Source organism: Tachypleus tridentatus, chromosome 8 (assembly GCF_004210375.1).
Source record: "Tachypleus tridentatus isolate NWPU-2018 chromosome 8, ASM421037v1, whole genome shotgun sequence".
In the NCBI taxonomy this organism is placed as follows: domain Eukaryota; kingdom Metazoa; phylum Arthropoda; class Merostomata; order Xiphosura; family Limulidae; genus Tachypleus; species Tachypleus tridentatus.
The window spans coordinates 41195563-41220286 of NC_134832.1; the positions used below are offsets into that span (position 1 = coordinate 41195563).

General features: G+C 32.8%; 1 pseudogene across 1 annotated transcript in view; it reads left to right on the forward strand.

Annotated features, from left to right (window-relative positions):
* The window catches only part of LOC143223889 (kalirin-like), a 155905-nt pseudogene that overhangs the window by 65081 nt on the left and 66100 nt on the right, over positions 1–24724 (forward strand). Inside the window, exons 16-22 of the transcript XR_013013177.1 lie at positions 12747–12843; positions 15450–15561; positions 16039–16116; positions 17437–17619; positions 19732–19797; positions 20236–20450; positions 22092–22158. The product of XR_013013177.1 is annotated as a kalirin-like (transcript). The remainder of the gene's footprint in view (positions 1–12746; positions 12844–15449; positions 15562–16038; positions 16117–17436; positions 17620–19731; positions 19798–20235; positions 20451–22091; positions 22159–24724) is intronic.

Consider the following 24724-nt stretch of genomic DNA (forward strand, 5'->3'; position numbering starts at 1 on the left):
CAGGTTGTGTGATGGTCGAGTACATGGAGGGGTGGCACTGTTGGTTGATCAACACGTGCCCACCCTGTCTTTGTCACTCAACACACCTTTGGAGGCTGTAGCCATCCGTGTTTCCTTGGGTCACACCATCACTGTTTGTTCTCTGTACCTGTCCCCTGGAAAGACATATGATCAATCAGATTTTGATGCTCTCGTTGAACAATTGCCATCTCCATTTCTAATCCTAGGGGATTTTAATGGACATCATCCCCTCTGGGGAAGTGCTATTATTGATGGGAGGGGCCGATCTGTAGAGCGGATGCTCTCTGATCACAATCTTTCTCTTTTCAATACTGGTTCTTCCACTTACTTTCATGCACCTAGTCAGTCCTTTACCGCTATTGATCTCTCAGTTTGCTCCCCTTCATTATTCTCCCATTTTTCATGGAGGGTTGACAGTAATCCACTAGGCAGTGATCATTTTCCGATCCTTTTGAGAGAGACTGGCCGTGGTCGATGCCACCCTACCCGCGTGCCCCGGTGGAAGCTGGATCAGGCCGACTGGTCCACTTTCACTGCTCTCGCAGAACTTGATCCTGCCATCGTAAATCAGCCATCAATAGACGACTGTGTAGCAGCGGTAACTGACTGTATTACACATGCAGCTGCTCAGTGTATTCCTAAAACCTCGACACGTTTTCCACGATATCCTCGTCCGTGGTGGAATCCTGCTTGCCACTTAGCACGGAAGGCTCAAAAGTTGGCCTGTGATACTTTTGGTAGATATCCCACACTTTCAAACCGGGTTGCTTTCCAACGGGCCCGTGCACATGCTAGGTGGGTAAGACGTCACAGCCAGAAGGAATCTTGGATTAAGTTCACAACCAGTATATTTTCTACCACCAGTTCCAAGATCATATGGGACAGGATTCGAAAGGTTAATGGACTCTACAATTCTATCCCCCTCTCGATCTTACTCTCTGATGGTCAGGAGGTGACTGATGTTCGGAACATCGCTAACATTCTAGGTGAAAGCTTTTGCCGGGTATCTAGCACTTCTGCTTGTTCCTCCATCTTCCTGGCCATCAAGACTCGGGCAGAGCAATCACCTCTTTCCTTTCGAACTGACTGTTTCTTTGACTATAATTGTCCCTTTACCCTGGTGGAACTAAAAATGGCCCTTCATCGGTCTGCCAGTACGTCTGTTGGACCTGATGATATTCATTATGACATGCTGCACCATCTATCTCCTGCTTCTCTTGATGTCCTTCTGATTGTTTTCAACCGGATCTGGCAGGAGAATGTTTTTCCTGATGCCTGGCGCCAGGCTATTATTTTACCTTTCTCTAAGCCAGGGAAAGATCCCAAGATTCCTTCAAACTACCGTCCAATTGCTTTGACGAGCTGTCTCTGTAAGACATTAGAAAGGATGGTTAATGCTCGTCTTGTTTGGTTCCTTGAATCAAACAACCTCCTCTCGCCAACATCTTGTATCAATATTCTTTGACATAGAGAAGGCTTACGACACAACATGGAGGTATGGCGTTTTGCGAGACCTCCATACATATGGGTTACGTGGCCATCTACCCATGTTTATTAAAAAATTTTTAATGGACAGGAGATTCCAAGTTCGTGTGGGTTCAACACTTTCCCGTTCTTTTGTACAGGAACTTGGAGTCCCTCAAGGCTGTGTATTGAGTGTTACACTCTTCAGTATAAAGATAAATGCCATCACTGAACAACTCCCTCTCACTGTTGCGAATGGGCTGTATGTCGACGACTTTCACATCCCATGTCAGTCATCAAACATGAGATATATTGAGCGGCAACTACAAACCGCCCTCAATTGTGTACGGAAGTGGACTCTGGCGAACGGCTTTAATTTCTCTCTCTCGAAAACTGTATGCCTGCACTTTTGCCGTCGACGGGGTATTCACCCTGATCCTGAACTTCATATCGGTGAAGTTTTGCTGCCAGTGGTCCCGGAGACCAAGTTCTTGGGGCTTATCTTTGATCGTAAACTGACCTTTATACCACACTTAAAGCAGCTTCGGGTCAAATGCACAAGAGCACTGAACATCCTCCGTCTTCTCTCTTCTACCAGTTGGGGGGCAGATCGCTGTTCAATGTTAAAGGTATATCGTGCTCTTATTAGATCGAAACTCGATTATGGATCAATGGTCTATGGCTCTGCCAGACCCTCGGCCTTAAAAATGCTGGACCCCGTTCATCACCAAGGACTTCGACTCTGCACTGGGGCTTTCCGTTCCTCTCCAGTTCAAAGTATATACATTGATTGTTTGTTTGTTTGGAATTTCGCACAAAGCTACTCGAGGGCTATCTGTGCTAGCCGTCCCTAATTTAGCAGTGTAAGACTAGAGGGAAGGCAGCTAGTCAACACCACCCACCGCCAACTCTTGGGCTACTCTTTTACCAACGAAAAGTGGGATTGACCGTCACATTATACGCCCCCACGGCTGGGAGGGCGAGCATGTTTAGCGCGACGCGGGCGCGAACCCGCGACCCTCGGATTACGAGTCGCACGCCTTACGCGCTTGGCCATGCCGGGCCATATATACATTGAATCTCATGAACCTTCTCTACACCTTCGCCGTTTGCAACTATCTTTACAATATATTTCGAAACTTTATTTTTTACCAAAGCATCCCACCTGGAAATGTGTTTTTCTTCCTCGGTGGGCAGTACTTTTTTAGAACAGACGATCTGTCATTGCTCCGTTTGGCCTTCGCATCCGGGAGCAATTGGATGAATTGGGTCTGTCCTTGGATAACATTGCAGATTCCACAGGTCGGCCCATCCCACCATGGCTTATTACAGCCCTCAAATGTGACCTTTCTTTCAGTCACCTAAAAAAGGCAGATACTCCAGATTGGAAGTACCGTCTTTTATTCAATGAATATCTTTCAAACAATCATTCAGTTCCCATTTATACAGATGGTTCCAAATCAGGTAATTCAGTGGGCTCTGCTATGGTTTGCTATGGGTCAGTTGTGCACAGAATCCCTTCTACAGCTTCTGTGTTCACTGCTGAACTGTATGCCATATCTCTTGCCCTGGACCATATTGCAGCTGAGCAGTACTCCAACTGCACTATTTATACTGATTTGCTGAACTCTATACTTGCCTTGGAATCGCTACACGTTAGCTCACATCCTATTCTCGCTGATATTCGAAACCGACTGGCCCATTTCTCATTAGCAGCTACTTCAATCCAGTTTTTCTGGATACCAGGCCATGTTGGTATTTGCGGGAACGAGCTTGCAGACATGGCAGCTAAATATGTCTGCTTCGGCACCATCATTTCTATGCCTATTCCGTACATGGACTATGGTGTTGTCTTCAAGGCTCGGCTCCGTGCCAGCTGGCAGTCCACTTGGAATGAGCAACGTGACAACAAACTTTTTCAAATCAAACCCAAAATTGGACTTTGGCCGTCTAGCTTCCATAAAGTTCGGAAGGAGGAAGTTGTTCTCACTAGGCTACGCATTGGTCACAGTTTTTTAACTCATCATTTTCTTTTATCTGGAACTGATGCACCAATGTGTAGTTTGTGTAACACTCAAATCACTATCAGCCACGTTTTACTTTCTTGCCATCGTTACAATTCTCAACGACGGCAGTATTTTAAACATATTTTTTCCCAGGGTCAGTCTGTAACATTGGACAGAGTTATTGGTGATGGTGTCTCTGTCCACCTTGATAATGTTTTTAATTTTTTAATGACCATTAACCTTTTTAATCTCATTTAAGTGTTGCATATTTATTCATTACACCTTTTTAATTGTGGTTCCTTTTTTACAGTTTTAATCTCTCTTTTTCAATTTGAGATTGGAAAATGGCCAGAACATTAAATAACTCGACACCGGGACTGGAAAGGCCAACTTCAGGTGACTAACGCTCCTGTTTGAACTATCCGTTTGAACTACTCGTTAGTCATCCTGGCGAGTTGTTATTATACTTTTGCTGCATATCATTTCACACTTTTACTACTTAACTTTTTAGCACTGGCCATATTGACTCATAACCCGGAACCAGGACTGGAAAGACCAACTTCAGGTGACTGACGGTGGTTTTTATACTTACCTGTTAGTCTTCCTGGCGGGTTACGATCATTACCATTCTGCTACAGGTAATTCTTTACAACTTTGTTGACTGGATGTCAACATTGGTTTTTACGCCATTTTCTCTTTTAATTGCCGTTTTGCTTTTATCTTCAATTACTTTTACAAATTTTACTCCATTTACTTGACTTTTATCTTTTTACTGGACATTTGGCTACTCATTATTACGATTTTGCGGAGTATCTTTTAAAACTTTTATTCTTTTACATTTTGATAATAGCTGCTATGACACATAACCCGGAACCAGGACTGGAAAGGCCAACTTCAGGTGATTGACGGTGGTTCTTGAACTTACCTGTTAGTCTTCCTGGCGGGTTATGATCATTACCATTTTGCTAGAGTAAATATTTTACAACTTTGAAGACCGGATGTCACCATTGGTTTTTACACCATTTTCTGTTTTAATTGCTGTTTTGTTTTTACCTTCATTTACTTTTACAAATTTTACTCCATTTACTTGACTTTATCTTTTTACTGGACATTTGGCTACTCATTATTACGATTTTGCAGAGTGTCTTTTAAAACTTTTATTCTTTTACATTTTGATAATAGCTGCTATGACACATAACCCGGAACCAGGACTGGAAAGGCCAACTTCAGGTGATTGACGGTGGTTCTTGAACTTACCTGTTAATCTTCCTGGCGGGTTATGATCATTACCTTTTTGCTAGAGTAAATACCTTACAACTTCTTATACTCTGCCTTCTATCTTAACATTGTAGACTAGGTGTCAACATTGGTTTTATACTTTTTTGTTTTACCTTCATTTCCATTTATGTCTATTACTAAATTTATTTTTTTTATTTTTTTTTACATTTTTACCGAATGTCTGGCGCAGATAGCCTCGCTGCTTTGTGCCATAAAACACTAAATCAATCAATCAATCAGTCAATCGATATTGTTTCACCAGTTGTATTGGAAACACTGTACAAACCAAGAAATGTCTCATAGACGTCAAGGTTCTTATCTACGTATCGTACACATATTGCTTCCTGTTCGGTGCCTGTAACATCTTGAATGCCATCAACCATTAATGCAAAGATTTTACTTTGCTACACTTCGTGTGTTATGTTCCTCAGTATTTGATGGCTGAACATCTCCATTATTTCATTCTGAGCCTGGGGTGATGTGAATGTGGTTTTCTTTGACAAGTAGCCCATCAGCTTAGGATCTTCCTCTTCATTAACTGCAGGAAGCTCCCTTCTATATCAGTATGTCCACGTAATGCTAAAGCTTGATGCAGTAAGAAACGTAAACTTCTGAATATTTTGGCTAGACTTCTTTTGCATTCTTCCTGCTGCTTCTTTTTTCCATCATGTAGCTGGACAGTCACTGGAGTTACATCAAGTGAATCTTTTGGAGATATACCAAATCTGTGCTGAGAGGAGGATTGGTGTTCGTTGAATTTCTGTTTTGCCTTTTTCCAGTTGCAAAAACTGGTGGATATGAAGGTATACTTCACTGGCCTCTCCAATTTCCCTGTAAAAAGGGTTCTGTTTTACGCCTTGGCACAATGAAAGTATATGACTATTTGAGTCTGATTGTCAAAGTGCAGCCATGGGAACTCATAAAACCACTTGCCTGGAAGTTGATATTTTGCTTTCTGTCGTGGTATTAGTTGAGCATCTGGATGATATGACTTTCGACACTGTATGTGTGGTGTGTCAGATTTTTCATTCCTGCACAAACTTGTTTCACAACTATCTGGTGGTTCATGATGTACAATAGTTGCACAAGCATTTTCAGACTCGTCCTCTGATGAACATGGTATTTCCTCTGTATGGCAAGTTTCTATTCCTTTGCTTGAGGTTGTTGGATTATCTGTATCTGCATTGTCACTTGTAGTACTAGTAACTGGCTTGCAGAACTGTCTATTATCGGAAAGTTTCAGACGCTTGCTTGTCATAATTGGAATCTGTTTCCCAGGTGGCTCAATAGGCTAAAATACAGTTTTTATTAATGGAAAACTCTAACGTACAACGAACGAAGATAGAACAGAATGGAAGTGGGACTGAACTGTACAATGTATTTAAGTCGAACGCGCGAACCTCACAATGACTATCGAGTCGACTGACCGCCTGGGCATCACTGGGACAATAATGTGTGCTAGTTACGAAACAAGTAATTGCAAGTTTCTCGAAAAATACTTAAACAATCACAAATATATTATATTCCTGTTAAAGCTCATCAAAAGGCAAACACGTTGTGATATAATGTCTATAAGCATGTCTAGTGAATAAAAACACCTAAACGAAAATTAGCAATACAATTCGAGTAGAGGCTTCAAGCCATTGAAATTGCCCCTTTTTGTGTTCCAATTATACAAGAAAACACAATATTTTTACTATCTATGATAAGAGAATATATTGTTCTTTTACCATAAAGCACCAGCACTTTATTAGAGGGCGGTGATAATCTGAAATTTCATGGATTAATGAGGGCCACAAACACAGGTCTAATGAGCCCTGTTGTAAAATCGAAACTCAGACTAAAGGGAGAGGAGGGGGGTGATGTAGGGCGCGTCTGGATCTGAGCGGCCCAAACCTGTCATTAACTGTATACTAAAGGTACAGTATGGTCAGCGGATTCGGCAGCTAAGGAGAGTAAGGTGTTCGACAATAAAACCGGCTAGACATGCATAAGGACAAATAGCGTAGGAAAACCGCACAATATACACATAAGATTGATGCAGCTACAAGCTACAAATGGCCTGCCAGATCTAGATCACAGGAGTTTACGCTTGGGAGTAATATTTTCGAATTTCATGCTCTGTTCAATCTGTTGTGATGAAAAGTTTACTTAATCTTACACTACGTACAAGACGTAGGTAGATTCTGTGATAGTTCTTGCAAGCCTTGTATGTATACTTAGGCCTACTGACTGATACTTACAAACTATTGCTTAGATCGAAGCTCAGAAGCACGCCTATATTAGATGTACATTTCGGCTACTGAAAAAGCCTATATCTAGGCCTAATTATGTAATTCGATTGGTAAGAACACGAGAATCAGAAGAACAAACACACAACTTGTAGGCCTGTTATGTAATAAAACAATTCAACAGACCAAAATGTAGGGGGGATGATTGTATGCACCATACCCCCCACCTAAAATGAAGAGGGGATGTATTCCAACCATCCCCCCAGGATCTACGCCGTGCTGTAGACAGTAAGTATCTACAATTTTCTTATCCCATCTCAAATTATGATCAATGCCTTTAATTACTATCACTTTTTATCTTAACTATTTTCCTTATTTTGTTTTTAAATAATTTCATTTATCACCAAGAATAAGTTTAAAAATCATTATTTTACTTTGTTTTTATAGTTATGTGGGCTTTTTTTTTCTATCGATGAGTAGGGCTAAAACATTTCATTGTGTAGCTTTGTGCTCAACTTCAAAACAAGCAAACCATTCAGGTACATTTGCTAATTGCTAAATAATTAAACATTTATATCAAACAATGCATCTGCAAAAGTACTTCACCTAGATGTACAAGTAAAGAAGGTCTTTACGAAAAGAAAAATGTAAGATTGATGCTTCTAAAATAAACAGTAGAAAAGAATACAAAATAAACTAGACTTATAAGAAACGAACCCAGGTTGTACAAAAACAAACAAACAAAACACACACAAACAGAAGAAGAATAGTGTATATAGTATGTCTGGCACATATGAAGAGAATAAAAGTTACAATCGTACAAACTAGTGAGAAAACGATAAAACACATAATATGTTAAGCTCACAAGGAACAAATAAAACTTGCAGTCAGAAGAAAATACATACTGTGCCAGGCTTAAAATAAAAATTATAAAAGTAGGAAATAAGGAAGAAGTGAGTATCGGATATGTTAGGCTCATAAGGAAATAAATGTTGTACTTCATTAAAGTAGTGTTAGAAAATGAATATTGATTAAGTCTTGATTTTTAAGAAGACACCTGGTTATTTGAAAAAATGCTGAATATGCTTGTTTTTGACAAATTTAATGAAAAAATGTTTCCAATTTTTATTTATTTTTTAATGCGGTACAATAATAATTTTATTCGATGTACAGTTGAATGCCAGAGGTTTGTTATATAATAGAGATAGAAAAGAACGATGTGGATGGCTATGGTGGCAGGTGAATCAATATAGAAAGACTCCTTCTATTAAAGTTCACTCCCCCTACTTCTGGACAAGATGCAGGTGCAAAAAACTCACCTAGCTAAGATGCAGCCGATCTAGGTCTTCTTTATTATCTCTCTTCCATGCCTTGCACATCCATTGCTAGGATACCGTCTAGTTCTTAAAGGAAAACCTTCAACCTCCTTTGCTCATTGACGTAATTCAAGAATTGACCTTGGGGTGTGAGTCGGTGTGAAGCGTGCTCTGTATAGCAAGGCAACATTCAACTATGATGAACATGGATAGAAAACATCACGTGCGCTTCAAACTGTGCGCAAGGCATATCAGTTGATTATTGTGTAACACGGAGGAAATGACCGCATTCTGCCATTATGAGAGATCATATTAGATATATGTTGTGACCATGTACTCAGCCACTGGGCATCATATCGTGTTGTGTTATATCAGGTTGGAGAAGCATTACACTGGTAGAACAGGTGAGGTGAACAACCAGTTCTTGGTGACATTCCTGTGATTCCACTGTTATTTTAATTTTGCTTTATATGTTGCTGCTTTTAAAACAACCAGTATTAATAGCTATTCAACATGTTTTCATGTGATAGTTCAAATGATGTACGAGAACAACTACGTTATACATGTTTTCCAGTATGTTGTATAAATAAATATTCGGGGGACACTGCATTGTGAAAGTTGTGTGTGCTAAGTTTCTTAATTTGGGGCTTTTAAAATATTCCGAATGGGAAGGTTATTTTGATTTTTAGTATAATTTTCTCAGTGTTGATGGTTTGTTTTCTTAATCAAAGGAAGGTGAAGACTAGAGTTGTATTTACATATCAGTGTGGTTGAACTTCAGTTGAAGGAACCAAACAAAGACGAAAATTATAAGAGAGGTAGTAAAGAGGTGATAGGAGGGGACTATATTGATGTTAGCTAAACAGATTTTAATCAGTGATGTCGAGAAACCCACTTGTTGAGAAATTTATATGCAAAAACGGCTTGTTTGGGTTGAGAAAATATTTTACATAGAAGAGCAAACAACGTTTCGACCTTCTTCGGTCATCGTTAGGTTCACAAAGCTTTTTTTTTTTTTCTTCTTTTTGCATATAAATTAAATGGATTTTAGTTAATCTGATCCACAGAAATAAGTTGTTTAAGTGTTTTTGTTTTTTTCTTCTAATTTATACAAGTATTTGTTGAAAAAGAAATGGAACCATGTTCGTCCAGAAGCAGATGTGACCTAGTTCTTCAAAGAACAAAGGACCCTTCTATTATTACAGCTGAAAGGAGGCAATCAATAGTAGTTCTTGTTCTGAAGCTGTTTGTTGACTAATCACAGGCTAGTGGGAGTCTGTAGTCTGGCAAGATAATGCTTGTAGTCTAGCTGAATGTGTAGGATATTTGTAATCTCTTTTAGCATTCTGAGTTGTGATGTAAATAGATATACAATATCTATAATGTGTTGTTATAAGCATAGATTATCTGCAGTGTGAAGTAACAGGAAAATAATATTTGTAAATTTGTTTTTCATTTAAAGTGATACAATACAAAAATCCTCCTTTAAAATTTTTCAACAAACTAATTTCTTAAAATACTACAATATTTTAGAAGGACAGCATAGATATTGGTTTGTAGTTTGAACTAGAGATAGAAATTATGTATATTTAATAAACAAGGTGACGTTTACCTGTAGTGTAATGTAATGTACTAGACATAAGTTGTTTGCAGTGTAATGCACCAGATTTTAAATGCCTGTAATATTTTCCCAGGAGTAGAATGTAGTATAACAATGTTTGCTGTATAATGCATCAGATGTATGAAGTCTGTAATTTGTGTTTCTACCGGTAGTATGTAGTACCAAAATGTTTGCAGTATAATGAACAAATGTAAAATACATGTAATCTATTTTTCTGTCAGTAGAATGCAATATGAAAATGATATAGGAAGTTTAAAATATGATGTGTAACGTGATTTATGAAGTTTACATGTCAGGTTTACAATACAATGTGCAATCAGTTTATCATTTTTATGATACAGTATATGTATGATTATTTGGTTTAAAGTCCAATATATAATGTGCTTTCCTTGGTTTAAAATATACTGTGCAGTGATATTCCAGGTGTGAAGTAAGTTATAGATTCATCTACAACCACTAGTCAATGTATTTTTTTCTACAGTTAGATATCTCAAAAGGCATTGATGCCTTTTCCTTCTTGTAAATAAATGGTGTCATTAAATTTTGTTTTTATCACTAATGATATCATTAATTATTGTTTAGAAGTTGGATGAATTGTAAAGTGATGGTAAGAAATCATATGAATGTTATGAAGGATAAAATTAGTGTATTTCTAGAATCATTTTAAAAAGGTGACCCACAGTCAGACTTCAGGTCATATCTGAAGCTATAAATATATTTATAATAGCTGGATATGAGAAAAAATGTGGTGTTTTGACCAGTTAATATTAAACATGATGGGTTACATTGTATTTGTCTTATAGAGCTAGGTTAGTTTTCTACTTCTTAAAATTGTTGTTGTTGGTTCAGTAGATTTTGGGTAGATAAATCTACTCTTAATTTATTTGTTTGAAATGGTTCAGGTCACAGAAAACATCATTGATCATATGAGTGTTTTGATGCTCAGGTTTGCTCCCACCAAACATCATCATTTATATGTGTAAAGGTTTGAGTCTGGTCAAAGCAAAAATTATCCACCACGTGAGCATTTAGAGGCTTGAGTTTCCTGGTTAGTAGTTTATGTTAAGAAACTTGTATTATGTCAGTACTTATGAAATATTATTTTTTTCGTTTCACTAAATTGAGGCTATTCAACTGACCCTATTATATAATTTCTAAAATGTAAGTATTGTTGTATGTTTAATATCTGTAACTGCAAGTGTGCCATTGGCCATACTGTGATCATTCCATTTGCAGTGTCACAGGAAAGAATGGTGGAAACAGAGCAACTGAACATTAAGATAAAGCACTGTTTGGCATTAAATTGTCTACCAAATTCTCAGCATGGACTGGGTTTGGATGAGTGGTTAGCATGTCAGCAGTTCACATGTCATTGCTACATAATTTTACTGCATATATTGGAACCATGGTGTATTATAAGAGTGATGGTCAAATCCCACTGTTAAATTAGTGTAGTGTTGGTGCTATTGACTAGCTGCCTTTCCTGTAGTCTGTCTGTTGGTTCAAAATTAGTATGATTAACACAGATAGCTCTTGTGGTAGCTTTAGGCAAATATCCATAGCAAAAAAATAAACTGCACTGCTGTGCTTTTGTGGTACAATATGCTTTTAATCTTCTAACTACCTAGTATACTTTGTAATATTTAAACTGCCCATTGAGCAAGTAGTTTACAGATTTAAAATATAAGATACGTGCAACAAACTCATGCAATTCATTAGATACATTTATCTTTGAAGTAGAGTGGGAAAATGCTATAATATATATAAAATAAATATATGATAAATAAACTGATTATCATGATGCACCTTTCTTGGAGTGTGATGTTTAACAGACAAGTGTATGCATCTTATCTAAATGATTCATAAACAAAATGAACCAATAAGAATGAACCTCTTCTATTGTTGCAAGACACTGGGCAGGATTTTATGTATTTATCATACCTGTTACCATCTCTATTCTAGATATTGCACTTAGTGCAATCAACTTTCACTGTTTCATTATAATTTCATTACATTTCTTTTACTGACTGCATATTTAACTGATCTAGCAGTAATTTCATCACTGATGATAAAGTATGTTGTAATTTGCTGCATAAAATCTTCATAATTCTGCTTATTTTTCAAATGTTTTTGACAGTGTTCTTCAATATCATTATGGGTTTACTGGTATATTATTACTCATGCCATGGAACATTATTGCATCACTGTGCCTTTCAGTATTATTTTCAAGTTAGCAGGTGCAACTCTGCTTGTGTCTCTGACCATTTGTTGTATTAGTGTTCTTCAAACTTGTTACGTTAACTGGTATAACTACTTGTCATTGTCTCTTTGCTGTCTCACAGTTCTCTTCAATAATATTTATTAAGATAATTGGTTAACTGTATCCATGTCACTTACAGTTTGTTGTATAAGTGTTATTCAGTGTCATTATTAAGTTAGCTGGTGTTATTGTAATAGCTGTTTTTTAATAGTATTTCAGTATCATTAAGAGCTTTCCTGATGTATCTGTACCATTAGTATTTTATAGTATTTTGTTATTACTTCAAGATTAATTAATGTAACAATGCTTATACCTCTAATCATATGTGTGTGTGTATAATGTTGTAATATTACTTTTCATTTGGAATATACTGTGCTTTGCTAGTGCTATAGTATTAAGATTTGTTTAACTGACTCAACATTACATGTGTTGCTGACTATTTTGTATATTTTCTTACAATACTTCTTTATTAGTATATGTGTAACTGATTTGATCATACAGGGATTCAATCTAACTTTTAATACTGATTTCCTTGTTGTGTTATTCAAGATGCTACAGTGGCTGCAGGTGAAGCTGCATCTGGGAGCTCAACCTACTCCCTGCCTCCTTATGTCTCTCCAGCCAGTAAACATCGAGGACAATTCCGGTAAGCAGGAGAATACTAAAATTAAGTTGTTGTGAAATTAGTTTGAGTTTCTAATTGATAGAACAGGAATGTAATCCGTATAATTAAAAAGTTGTATAAACATGAACTCAGAAGTAATAATGTATAATATTTGTGCCTCAAAAAAAAAAAAGGAAATAAGCTACAATTCTGAAGTTTATGTTGAGCTTTCTCAGAAGATGGGTAGATAGAAAACTTTGATGATTGGTATGAATGTGCTTGTTTTTCTAGAGTAAACAAAATACACACTAGTATACTGAGTTATTTTTAAGTTGATGCTGTTATACAGTGGTGCACAATGAACAGGAAATAAATTTGTGCATTTTCAAACAGGCATAACATTTGTAAAATCATAACTTTTTGGTTTTGAAATTTCATCAAATTACATATAGAACATTATTAGTATGCTATTTTTAACTTCAATTTTAGGTTTATGTTGTGATAGTTATATGACATGATTTTTATTATTTCAAAATTTTAAGAAATTTGTACAGTGAGGTTAGATATTAAAATAGTGAGTTATTAAAAACTTTCATTTGCTGCTATGTCAAGGCTGTCAATAAATTTATTTATTTGGGGTCTTAAATGTATTTTGTAAGAAAGCTATGATGGCACTTGTAAAACTTTTAAAATTACTTAACCTTGTCTTCACTGTGCATCCTATAATATAACTATTTCCATGTAAAATCAGTTTTTTTATAATTTGTCATTATATATTTTGTAAATCACATTAAACATTTTATACTTATTTATTTGTTTGTTCATTTGCATTTCTTTAAAGATCATATAACTGAATTTGTAAGACCAGCTGGGCTAAAAGTCTATCTACAAAAAGGTTAAAGCAGATTGAAAAGTCATTATTTCCTCATAAACACAGTTGAAAGTTAACTACTTGTATATATTATATAGGGTCTAGTCACATAAAATATATATCTTTTTGTGTTAATTTTATTACAGAGGTGCCTATAAAAACAACTAGCTTACTCACAGTTAGATCTGTCATTCCCATATGATCATGTATTCTTTTAGCCTTGAAAGATGTGATATTAAAAAAAAAAATTTGTTTCACTGTAAAGAAAGGATATTGCCCTTCAAACTTCCCAAAGTCTGCCAGTTTGATATTTCAGTTAAGGAATGAAATATTAGTGAGTTTTTTGTTGTTATCGTGTATTTGATTAAACCTGGCACTAGGAGAATTATTTAAATTTTATCAAGAAATATATATATTTATATTGTTTTTATTTTTACATGTGTATATATTGGTACTTGTGTTTTTATATCTACAGATATTCATTACATTATATTAAAATGTGTTTGGAGCCTCTGTACATTGTTACAATCAATGTTGCTGTGTTTGCTCATCCACTATGTTAAAAGTAACTCTGCAGCTTAGTTTTCATTGTAATATACTTTGTTGTAAAACTGCCATACCCAATGGACATCACTCTTCCTTATGTACTTTTCATAATCTTTTTAGTGTATAAAGATAATTTCTCCATATCTATTTCAACAATTGAATCACATAAAAAATCCATGAATGCTGCTTCTTGTGACTTGACTAATATGGTAGGAAATATGGACTCACTATGCCACAATCTGGGGTTTGATTCCCTATGGTAGACATAGCACATAACCCAATGACTTCACTCTAAAATAAACAAACTTTACTGACCTGTCTTCATATGGAATAGCATGAATATCTCTTTTGTTTTCCAGCTGCTTGAGCTAAGAGGTATAACTAGAAGCCTTATCTTGGTGAACTCATGCTCTGTTTGCCTCATTTCCAGTCTCATATTCTTCTTAATAATGTTGCGTATAGTTTTATGTAGCATATGAACAGCTTTTGCCTTTGACTTTTGTATCTGTGGTTCCTCACTTGTTTGTTACAAACACTGCTTGCCACAGCTGGCATGTGTCGTATTCAAGGTCTGTATCTTTATATTTTATTGAGTTAGTTTCAACCAATCGGTTTACTCACTGATCAAGTTTGTTAACAGGAAAATCACTAAATAGGCAAATTTGCAGTATAGACTATTTAAGATTCAGAGATTTAATAAACAGCATTTTTATTATTTGCTCACATCAAGTATTTGAGTAATAAAGCTGGATCCACTGTTTTTCAGTATTAAAAGACTTCAGATTGTACCTGTACTGAAATAAATAATAGATAAGAAATTGCTTTTCTATATTTGTTGTAATTATGCTATATGTAAAAAAGAAATCATATTATGTGTTTGTGTTTTTGTCTAGAATTAAATGGTAACTTCTAAAGTCACAGTTCTTTGTAGTTTTATTCTTTCTGGAACTAGAAACTCACTCTCAAAAGCCACTTTTCTCAATAGTATAGTTCTCTCTATGTCTTGAAATATACTGCCAACCATATGAAACCAGTTTATTTTAGTTTTGGAATTTCCACTTAATCTTTACCATTAATTTTCTTGACATAAAGCAATATAATGTTAATAAATAAATTGTTACTTATAACTTAAAAAGCATATTGTTATTTTGAAAATTTTTGGAAAAATAAATTATTTATACACAAAATTACTTATTTATAATTATTGAATGACTATTCATATTTCTTACAGAAAATGGCTGTCAAATCCTGTAAGGAAACTGAGTCATGGTCGATTGGACAGAGCTTCAAGTGATAATACTAAGCCTGCAACTAAAAAGTCCTCTGCACCACATCACTGGAAGGTTTATATTTCATTTAGTGATAACAGTTGTTTTTAATTTTAGAACAGTATGAAATCATATTAAAAGTTAAATAATCTCTGTTAGAAGTAGATTATTGATTTTTAAACACTATAATTTGAGTAAAGGTTCTTTGTTTCTAAAACCTATTTCTATTTCCATTTTGGTATTTTATTATTAGATTGTTTTTTAGTAAATGTTATTCTTATATTTGCTGGTATATTGTGTTTTCTCACTTTTAAGTTAACTTTTTAAAATGTCTTTATGCAATGGCTCCTGTTTTTAAATTTTTCTCTCCAATTAAGAGTTGTTAGTAAAATTTGAATGTGCTACCTTTTACTGAACAGTTAATACACGTTTATTTGCAATAAATATGAGTTGTTTTTAACTTCCTTATAAGACTTAAACCTTTTTAGTGAAGTTGGATACCAGTTAGTTTAACATCATTCCAATTTAGAACTTAATTGTTGGTTTTCTCAGTTGTTGAAGGAAGAAATGGGAAACAAGCCAGCATCATCTGGTGCAGTAGTCAAACAACCTGACGAACAGGACACAGAGGTTAGGGTATCATTTATTAGTTGACTTCACAGTGTAAGTTAAAATATTTTTCAAAATACCTAAAATTTCTGTTTACGGGTTAAATGACTTACAATTTAGTTTTTAGATATTTCAAAATATCATAATTGGCTTCCCATAGAAACTTTGGTCTTCTCATATTCAGATCATTAACTTTCTTTATATTTTTGGTAATGTTGTTCCTAGAATAATTGCAGATTAAGTTAGACTATCATTTATTAGTTGACTTTACAGTGTAATTTAAAGATTTTTCAAAATACCTAACATTTCTGTTCACAGGTTAAAAGGCTTACAATTTAGTTTTTAAATATTTCAAAATAACCTAATTGGATTCCCATAGAAACTTTGGTCATTTCATATTGAGATCATTAAAAACTTTTTTATATTTTTGATAATGTCACAAACCACTCAAAGAAAGAGGTATTAAAAATGAATAATATAAATATTTTCTAATTTAAAAATTACATAAAAATTTTTCACTTGTTTTTTTTTTAATCTTAAAAATCCAATAATCTTTTATTTTCACTTACAGACATATTCTGTTAATTTTCTATATTTTTTACTTTTCTCCATGTTGTATTTAGTTTCAAATATGTAAAAATTAAATTTGTTTTTAAACTCTGCTTAGCTTCAAAGATACACATTCATTTTATCTCCTAGTCTGTTTCTAGCTACAGAGATATAATATAGTTTTATTTTATCTATTTATATATATAAAAAGCTTCATGTGTGTATTTTTGCTACAGATTTTGTGGTTGTCTTTATAATACACACTTTCATTTTTTTATGTCACTCTTTGCTATTTTACTCTTGGGATAAAAAAAATTGTTATTCTTTGTTGCCATTAGTTTGAGAAATAAGCCATAAATAATTTTATCTCTTTAAATTTTCAGGCATTTATTTTCAGATATAAACATGTTTTTACTGCTGCTATTTCTGTTCTCTCATACCTGCTAATAAGGAAGATTTCAGAAAGTTTTTTTTATGCATAGTATTACACTGTGGATAAGTTTTTATTGTGCTATTTTTAAAATTTTTCTGTGTGAATCCTAGTTTTTGATGAACAAATATTTTAAGCCATTATTCATTATTTTATGTGACTATCCATGGAAACTATTTAGATTTTGAATGTATTTACGTTTTACATATCAGCTAAATATATATTTGGTACATTTTTTGGAGAACAATAGTTTTTATTCTTATTAGTAGTATAAGATGACATAAGTAGATTTAGTGATTAAAGAAAATTGTATCTAAGTCAAAACTTAAACATACTGTATGTCATTTCACTTGATCCACCAGAAATCTTCTCCATTGAAACCTTGGTTGACCCAAAAATCTAAGTCTCTAGAGTTAAATGGTGGTGAATCAACAGAAGAAGTTTGTGATGTTGAAGTTCCACCTCCCATGAAGATTCAAGATCACACTTTCACTCCAGTATCCCCACCTCCTCCTCTTGCATCAGAGGGAGGTGGAAACAAAATAGTAAGACAATTTTATAAAAAGAATGAGTACAAAAAATTCAGTTATATGCATTTTTGTATCATTTCTCTATAGCTAGCATGTTTTCGCTTACCAGTAAACTCCATGGTAAGAATTGATTGAGAAGACAACTTGTACTTATATGAGTATTCAGCTTTCACTTGCAGAAATTTACTTAGGCACTTACACATATGCTTAACTGTTTCTGATGCACTATGAAATTATGGAGGTGTTACACACTAGATCAAACATGGAAGATACAATAGACTCATCAACATTGTTGAGATCATGAAAGAGGCTTTTTGGTATTTACACTGTTTTTTGCATAACTACAAAAGACAAAATCACATTATATCATATCTTACAAACTCACTTTGGTAAAGGATTATGCCATGTTGTCTGATCCTGCCTGGGAAAGTGACAAGTAATCACTTTTGGCAATCTATTTCTAATTTGTTTGTGTGCTGTTCTCTTGAAAATTAACAGTCCATGTAGGTACCTGTCATTGTTCAAAACTTGAAGAACAAAGTTACGTAGTCTCAATATGATTATCTGTATTAACCCTTTTGCTACTGGCTTGGTATAATATACATAAGTTCGTCTACATGTTTGCAGACATTAAATATTTGTGCTTTACCTTTTGATACAATGTGTGTATTTTCACAAAATTCAGTAAACATTTAGTAAACAATACAAGTATTTTTTTTACACAAAAAAAGTCAGATTGTTTAATGAAATATTTTTACTAAAGATTTGTTTGTGAAAATAGTCTATTTCATCACTAGTCTGAGTGCAATGTGATTTCATGTTATGATTAAAAAAAAACTATTTTTTTGTCTCACAAATCTGAAGTATTATTTGCAGAACCTCCAAAATACATTTCAAATATTTGTTTTAGTGATAATTTACATTTTGTTATTTTCTGTACTCTAACTATGTGAGGTCTGTCATTTGACCAACCTCATAAGCATCATTAAAAAAATTGGAAATAGAAATTATGCTTTTTTCATGATAGAATGATCACTTATTTTAACATAAAATTAAAAATGTTTAGTCTAAGTAGCTTAAGTCTCATAATGCTATATATTTACATATAGGTATTTATTATATTGACCTTTCTATCATGCATAGCTAACTTTACATAAGTTGCATTGACACACTGCATGTGCATTCATTACATATCCAGTAGTATAAAACTGTCTTGGCTGTGTTTTAGTCGGCTAGTATTTTGTAATATACCATTACATTTCAATTATTATACATTATACATAAGTATTTATATTATTACTATTTAGAAATAAATTATTAAACTTATTCTTAAAATATAGAGCAATAAATAACAAAGTAAAGAAAATTATTTTTTCTAGTTACGACTTTTGAACTTGATTGCTGCTGGACATACGTTGCTAAGCCTTTTAAAATTTTGCACATGGAGGATATCAAGCAAACAATGATACCAAAGAATTCCACTGTAATTTGTTAAACTTAGAAACTAAGATGTATATAGAATTAAAGAATTATGAAACTGTGAGCAGACTAAAGACACAACTCACTGAAATCTTGTATTGAGAGAATGTGGCAGCTATTTCAAAGATTAAAATGGCTGAGAAAACCACTCTGTGGATTTTCTAAGCTGTAAGTTGGTTATTCACTTGTAATATATTGAAATAAGTGTATATATATAGACTGTGATCTACAAATTTTTGTGTCACTTTGGCTAGAACATACATGCAGATTGTGATGCATTAACCATTCCCTAAGACACAGCTTGTTTGTTACTTTTTGTGTGTTTCCACAATTATATTCATAATTGTACATATGAAGTATTTTCAGATTTTCACCAGATTGCTGCATAATAATAAAACAAAAATGTCTTGTTATGAAACCTAAGAATCAAATATTACTTAAGAGGTCCATTTAGTTTTTTAGAGAATCAAAGTGATGCATTAATCTCAGAAAGTTCTTTCAGATCACTACTAGGATTAGTTATAATATAGATGCTGAGGCACTGTTCTGTAAACCTCCACTTGTTATTAATGTAACAGTGTCTCTAAAGATTGCATGTTGCAAAATGTTTTTTTCTTTTTTGCTTAGCCTTTAATTCATTCTTTCCAGACAACAGAAGGTACAAATTCAGCAGACTTGGCATCTGAAATAGAACAGATCGTGAAAGAAAGAATGGTAAGTGTAAGTTATATATCATTAAGAAAATAAAATGGTAAGTGTGAGTTTTATAACATCACAAGTAAGAACATAATGATAGCAATGAGTTTCAGTATATGAAAAAACAAATAATAAATTGTGTCTCATGTCAACGGAATAAAAAATTTCTGTGGCAAGAAGTTTTATGACCTCAGAAATAAATTATACATCCAAGAAAATTTTACAAACAACTATTAGAGTAGATAGAAAAGAAAAAAAGGATTAGGCTGAGTTTAGTTATAAACTAAAACTACAAATGGTTGAATAGTGAATTTTATAACATTGGAAATAAAATAAATAGTTGAAGAAAGAATTGAAAATATAAATTGGTTTATTTATTAAAAATAAAATATTTGAAATGTGATATAGCTTTAATAAACCAATATAATATTCCAAGGTATTTTCTTCTGATAACAGGAACATCACTTTGAATACAACACAGATTCATCAGAGATTGCACAGGCTAAAACATCAGATGTAACATCTTTTCCGCCCCCACTACTTGAAAGCAAACCAGAGCTGAGAAGTCTTTCATTGCCTAGTCAAGAGGAGCCAGAATCACCACGTCCAGTTTTTAGTGGATCCCTAACCTCTGAATGTGGTGATAAAGAAAAGGCCTTACAGAAAAGAAAGTATGTATTTTATTAAGTATTAATTTTTAGAGATTCTGATGTTTTTTATACTGGACTTTATTTGATATATTAGAAATAAATAAGCATCATTTTAGTTTGCATTACTGCTGATAAAGTATGCATTTCCATGTTTAACAAGTTAGTATATGATTTTATACATCTGCAAAAAACATTTTTTAACCTCTACGTAAATTAAAAAATGGATATTTCCTACACATATGATTTTCTGTGTAGTTACACTGCTCATATTTTGCGGCTGTAGGAATCTTTAGAACAAGGAAAATTTCTACATTTCTGCATTTGCTGGTATAATGCATCATAATTCCTATATTTCTGACATCTCATTAGTGGAGAAAGTTTTTAATTTATCTTAACTTTCTGTGTTTCTTCAGTACAATAATTTGCTTACACCTGTTTACCTTTTTGTATGTTATAGCAGGAATACATTATTTATTTTTGATACCTTTCTGTATACCTTGGCACAGATACTTTCTTAGTTTATGGTATCTTTCTGTTATAGCACATCTGCCTCATTTTTATCGACTATGTAAAATATAAGACAGCTATTTTATACAGATTTCATGGGAACTAGTCAATTTGTTTTTTTAAGAAATTATCCAGTATTTCCATATTTTCTTTTTTTTGGATGGTGTAACCAATATTTAACAATTCAAAATGTGTTTCATTTTGTAGGTTTTTTAAAAAGAAAACTAACAACAACACTGCATCCATAAAATATTATTAAATCTTGTACAGCTTAATACTTTATACTATTTCTTTGGATTAATATATCATTTAAAATAAATATAAAGTGACTTGCTGTTATAGTATTTTTAATCCTATTTTGTTAATTCTGAATTTGCTACATAATCAGACCAAAATCCCAAATAATCTAAAATTTATTACATCAGTAGATCTTGTAGTGTTATTTTTGTACTGTTAATTGTTTTGTTTGTTATACTTGGTTCTAGAGATTTTAGAACTAGCACAAAAACTGTAATTGAGTTTGTTGGTGTAAGTTAGGCCAATAACTTAGATATTTTATTACAAACTTAATGGAGAAATATTTGAATAAGAGCAGTAACACAAGAAGATCTTTACAAACTGTTTTAACAAAGGGAACAATAAATGAGCTGTGTTATCATTTGAATCACAATTTTAAGGATCCGAGAAAACATCAGTTAAAAGAAATGTTTTTTTCACTTCTAGTTTTCTTTTGATGAAACTAGCTCATTTGAAACATCTTTTTAGTCTGATATTGCAAGTAACAGAGTATAATCAACCTTGGATATTTCCATGGTTCTACATTAATGTTGTACATTTTAAACCATCTAAAAAATAATAATAATTGGCAAATGAAGAACAAAAAATATTAAATAATTCTCTTTTATTGAATGGAAATTCTTATCTACAGCTGTCTTTTTTGCATTAATTTTAGTAAATTAAAAAATTTTCTTCATGTTACGTACTTTAGATTTGTCTTTCTTCTGGGCATGATTAAGTTATGGATTTGGAGTTAATTTTGACACAATACTTTATTTGACCTTTTGTCTCTAAAAAGAAATTTTGAGAAAAATTCCCTTTGTCATGCAAAATATATTCTGAAAATTTTTTTCATTTTAATAATTTTTTGCTGTACAGGTATGTGATTGAAGAACTTATTGATACAGAGGAAGATTATGTAAAAGATTTAGGAAGCATTGTGGAGGTAGGTTCTGTTTTATTAATAAAAGGTATAGTATTGTATGATCAGTAATCTGTAATTTTATTGTGTTGTGATCAGCAAGTGGTAGCTAGCTCCTCATTAAGTGAATTGTGCCTATGTTGATTCAGAATTAATTCTCTCATTGTGAACCATAGGAAAAAAATATTCAGTTCCAGACAGATAGTGTTTATTAAGTTTAAAAAACTTTTGTATATAAATCATTATTTATAGTAACCATTATTATAAATTGTAGCATTGTATATTAAAATGTATTTGTATTAAGAAAGGAAACTGTGTGTATCAGTCTTGTTGGCAAATATCATAAATTTGATACATTTCAACACTTCTAAATTCAAATTTAACTCAGTTTCAGGCTATTCAAAATCATAATATGTAACACAGTTAATTGGAGGCTTGTTCAAGATAAATTATAATATGTAGCAACTTGCATTTAAAATTTTATTCAACTACAATTTTATGAATTTGTATAAGTTTAGTGTCAAATTATAGATTATACTTCATTTTAGTATTGTACATTATTGAATTTTTAAATTTAAAAGTAAGTATTAAAGAAATGCATCTAAACATTTATTTCTGGTGTGTCACTGGTTAAAATTAGATATTAATGATGTCCAAATACAAATTCTATAGGTTCTTACAAATTAGGAACACAAATTACTGATAGTGACAATCTAGAATATAAAATAAGAACCTCCTGTCTTTTTTATTTGCTGAGATATTACTCATTTATTGAATCAAACAGTTGTCCCACTCACCTCTTTCCATTTTGGAAACTTCTTCATACACAATTACTTCTGTCTAAGAGATGTGGATAACCAAGTGAATGTTCCACTAGTAGTTTTCTCAGCCTTTTTTAAGTATTATGAAGTCAATTCATTCTTTCAGTACAAGCCTTCTAACTGGTAAGTTAAATAAAGCTTTAGTTAGCTCAAAATTTCATATTTTATTTGGACCCAAGTACAGCTTAGTTACTAAGCTTCATAAATTGTAGATAATTTCTATGGTATCAGTAATTTATGATTTTTTGTTATTTCAAATGTTATTTTGTTTCACATTTTCCATGTGCAAAATTTTATAAAGCTTGGTAACTCATGGTAAACAGCAAACAATTGCAAAGGTTGTAACTAGTAGATATTATTGTTTGCTATTCTTTATTTACTGTTCTATGTTTTAAGAAAATTAAGTTTAAGAACTTATTTGTAACTAGTAATACTGTATCTACATAAGTAATGCATTATAATTAAAATGTGACTGTATTTTACAAAATATTAGTCCTTGAAAACACAGTCGAGACAGGTCACTTTGTAAAAGTCCGTTTTATATTATTGAATATGGTAACGTGCACTTTGTCATTGCCACTTTATAAAGTTAGCTAGGAAGGGCTAAAAGGTCTGTCTTATAAATATATAAAAATGTATAATGTTATGACATTTAAGCTATTTTGATTAAACATATGTGTTTACAAGTTATAATTTGTTTTCATTTTAGAACAAAAAAAGCATAATTTGTATTTATTTCCTAATTTTCTTACAGTGGTTACGAGATTGGTCAAATCTTCCAAACCAGTAAAGAGATTTGATGGTGAAAATAACAGATAAAATATAAAGTTTTAATTTTAGTTAATTGGGTATATAATATGGAACTTTTATATCAGGTATAATAAACAATATAAAATTCTAAATTATAAGAAACTTTTTTATCTAACTTTTAGAAATTTTAATCAAATGAAATCAAATTTTTTAAACTGAAACTGGATACTGTATGGGGAGTTTGCCATAAGTTTCATGCAATTTGTTTAAGCATTTCTAGTGCACGAATGTAAAAGTCAGGGGATGTGAATGATATCCCTTCCCTAGGGAGTCCTTTTTCAGTTATACAAATACTAAGAACTTCTGTTTGGGCTGCTTTATCTGTATTAATATGACACCTTGCTCTACTTTCTAGATATATAGCTGTTATTTACAACATTTAAAACAACATAATTGTTCTTATTGCTTTTGTTATTAGGAGGGGTCCATGAAGAAATACTTTTCAAAGCATTTATAAACATTATTTCTATTTATAGAATATTATTTAATATTAAAATTAAAAATTGTGTATCAATTTGTTGAAATAATAATATTTTAATAATTGTGGTTTTCTTCATTTCAAATGTAATTATGCCATAACTAAGTATAAGATATTTTGTACCTTGAAAACCTCTGATCTTAATTTGTAAGAAAACTGCTTACCTAGGATTTAAAATTGTTTTGGCATTAGAAAGTAAAATCCATTAATGAAGTATTTGTTAAAAGCATAATCATTTTAGTTTTTGTTTGCTTTCCAACAAAGCACAAGTATTGTAGTCTAAGAACCTTCTGGTTTATCTATTTTAGTATTGATTTGTTCTACAAATTAATTATTTATTTATTATTTACTGTCTTGTTATCTTTACTTTAATAACTTAGTCTGTAGGTTTGTCTTGTTTGTTTATGATAAATATGGCCTCTTGTTTTCATAAGGATACTTAAGAAAAACTTAAGGAAGGTTTGCTATATTGTGTAATAAA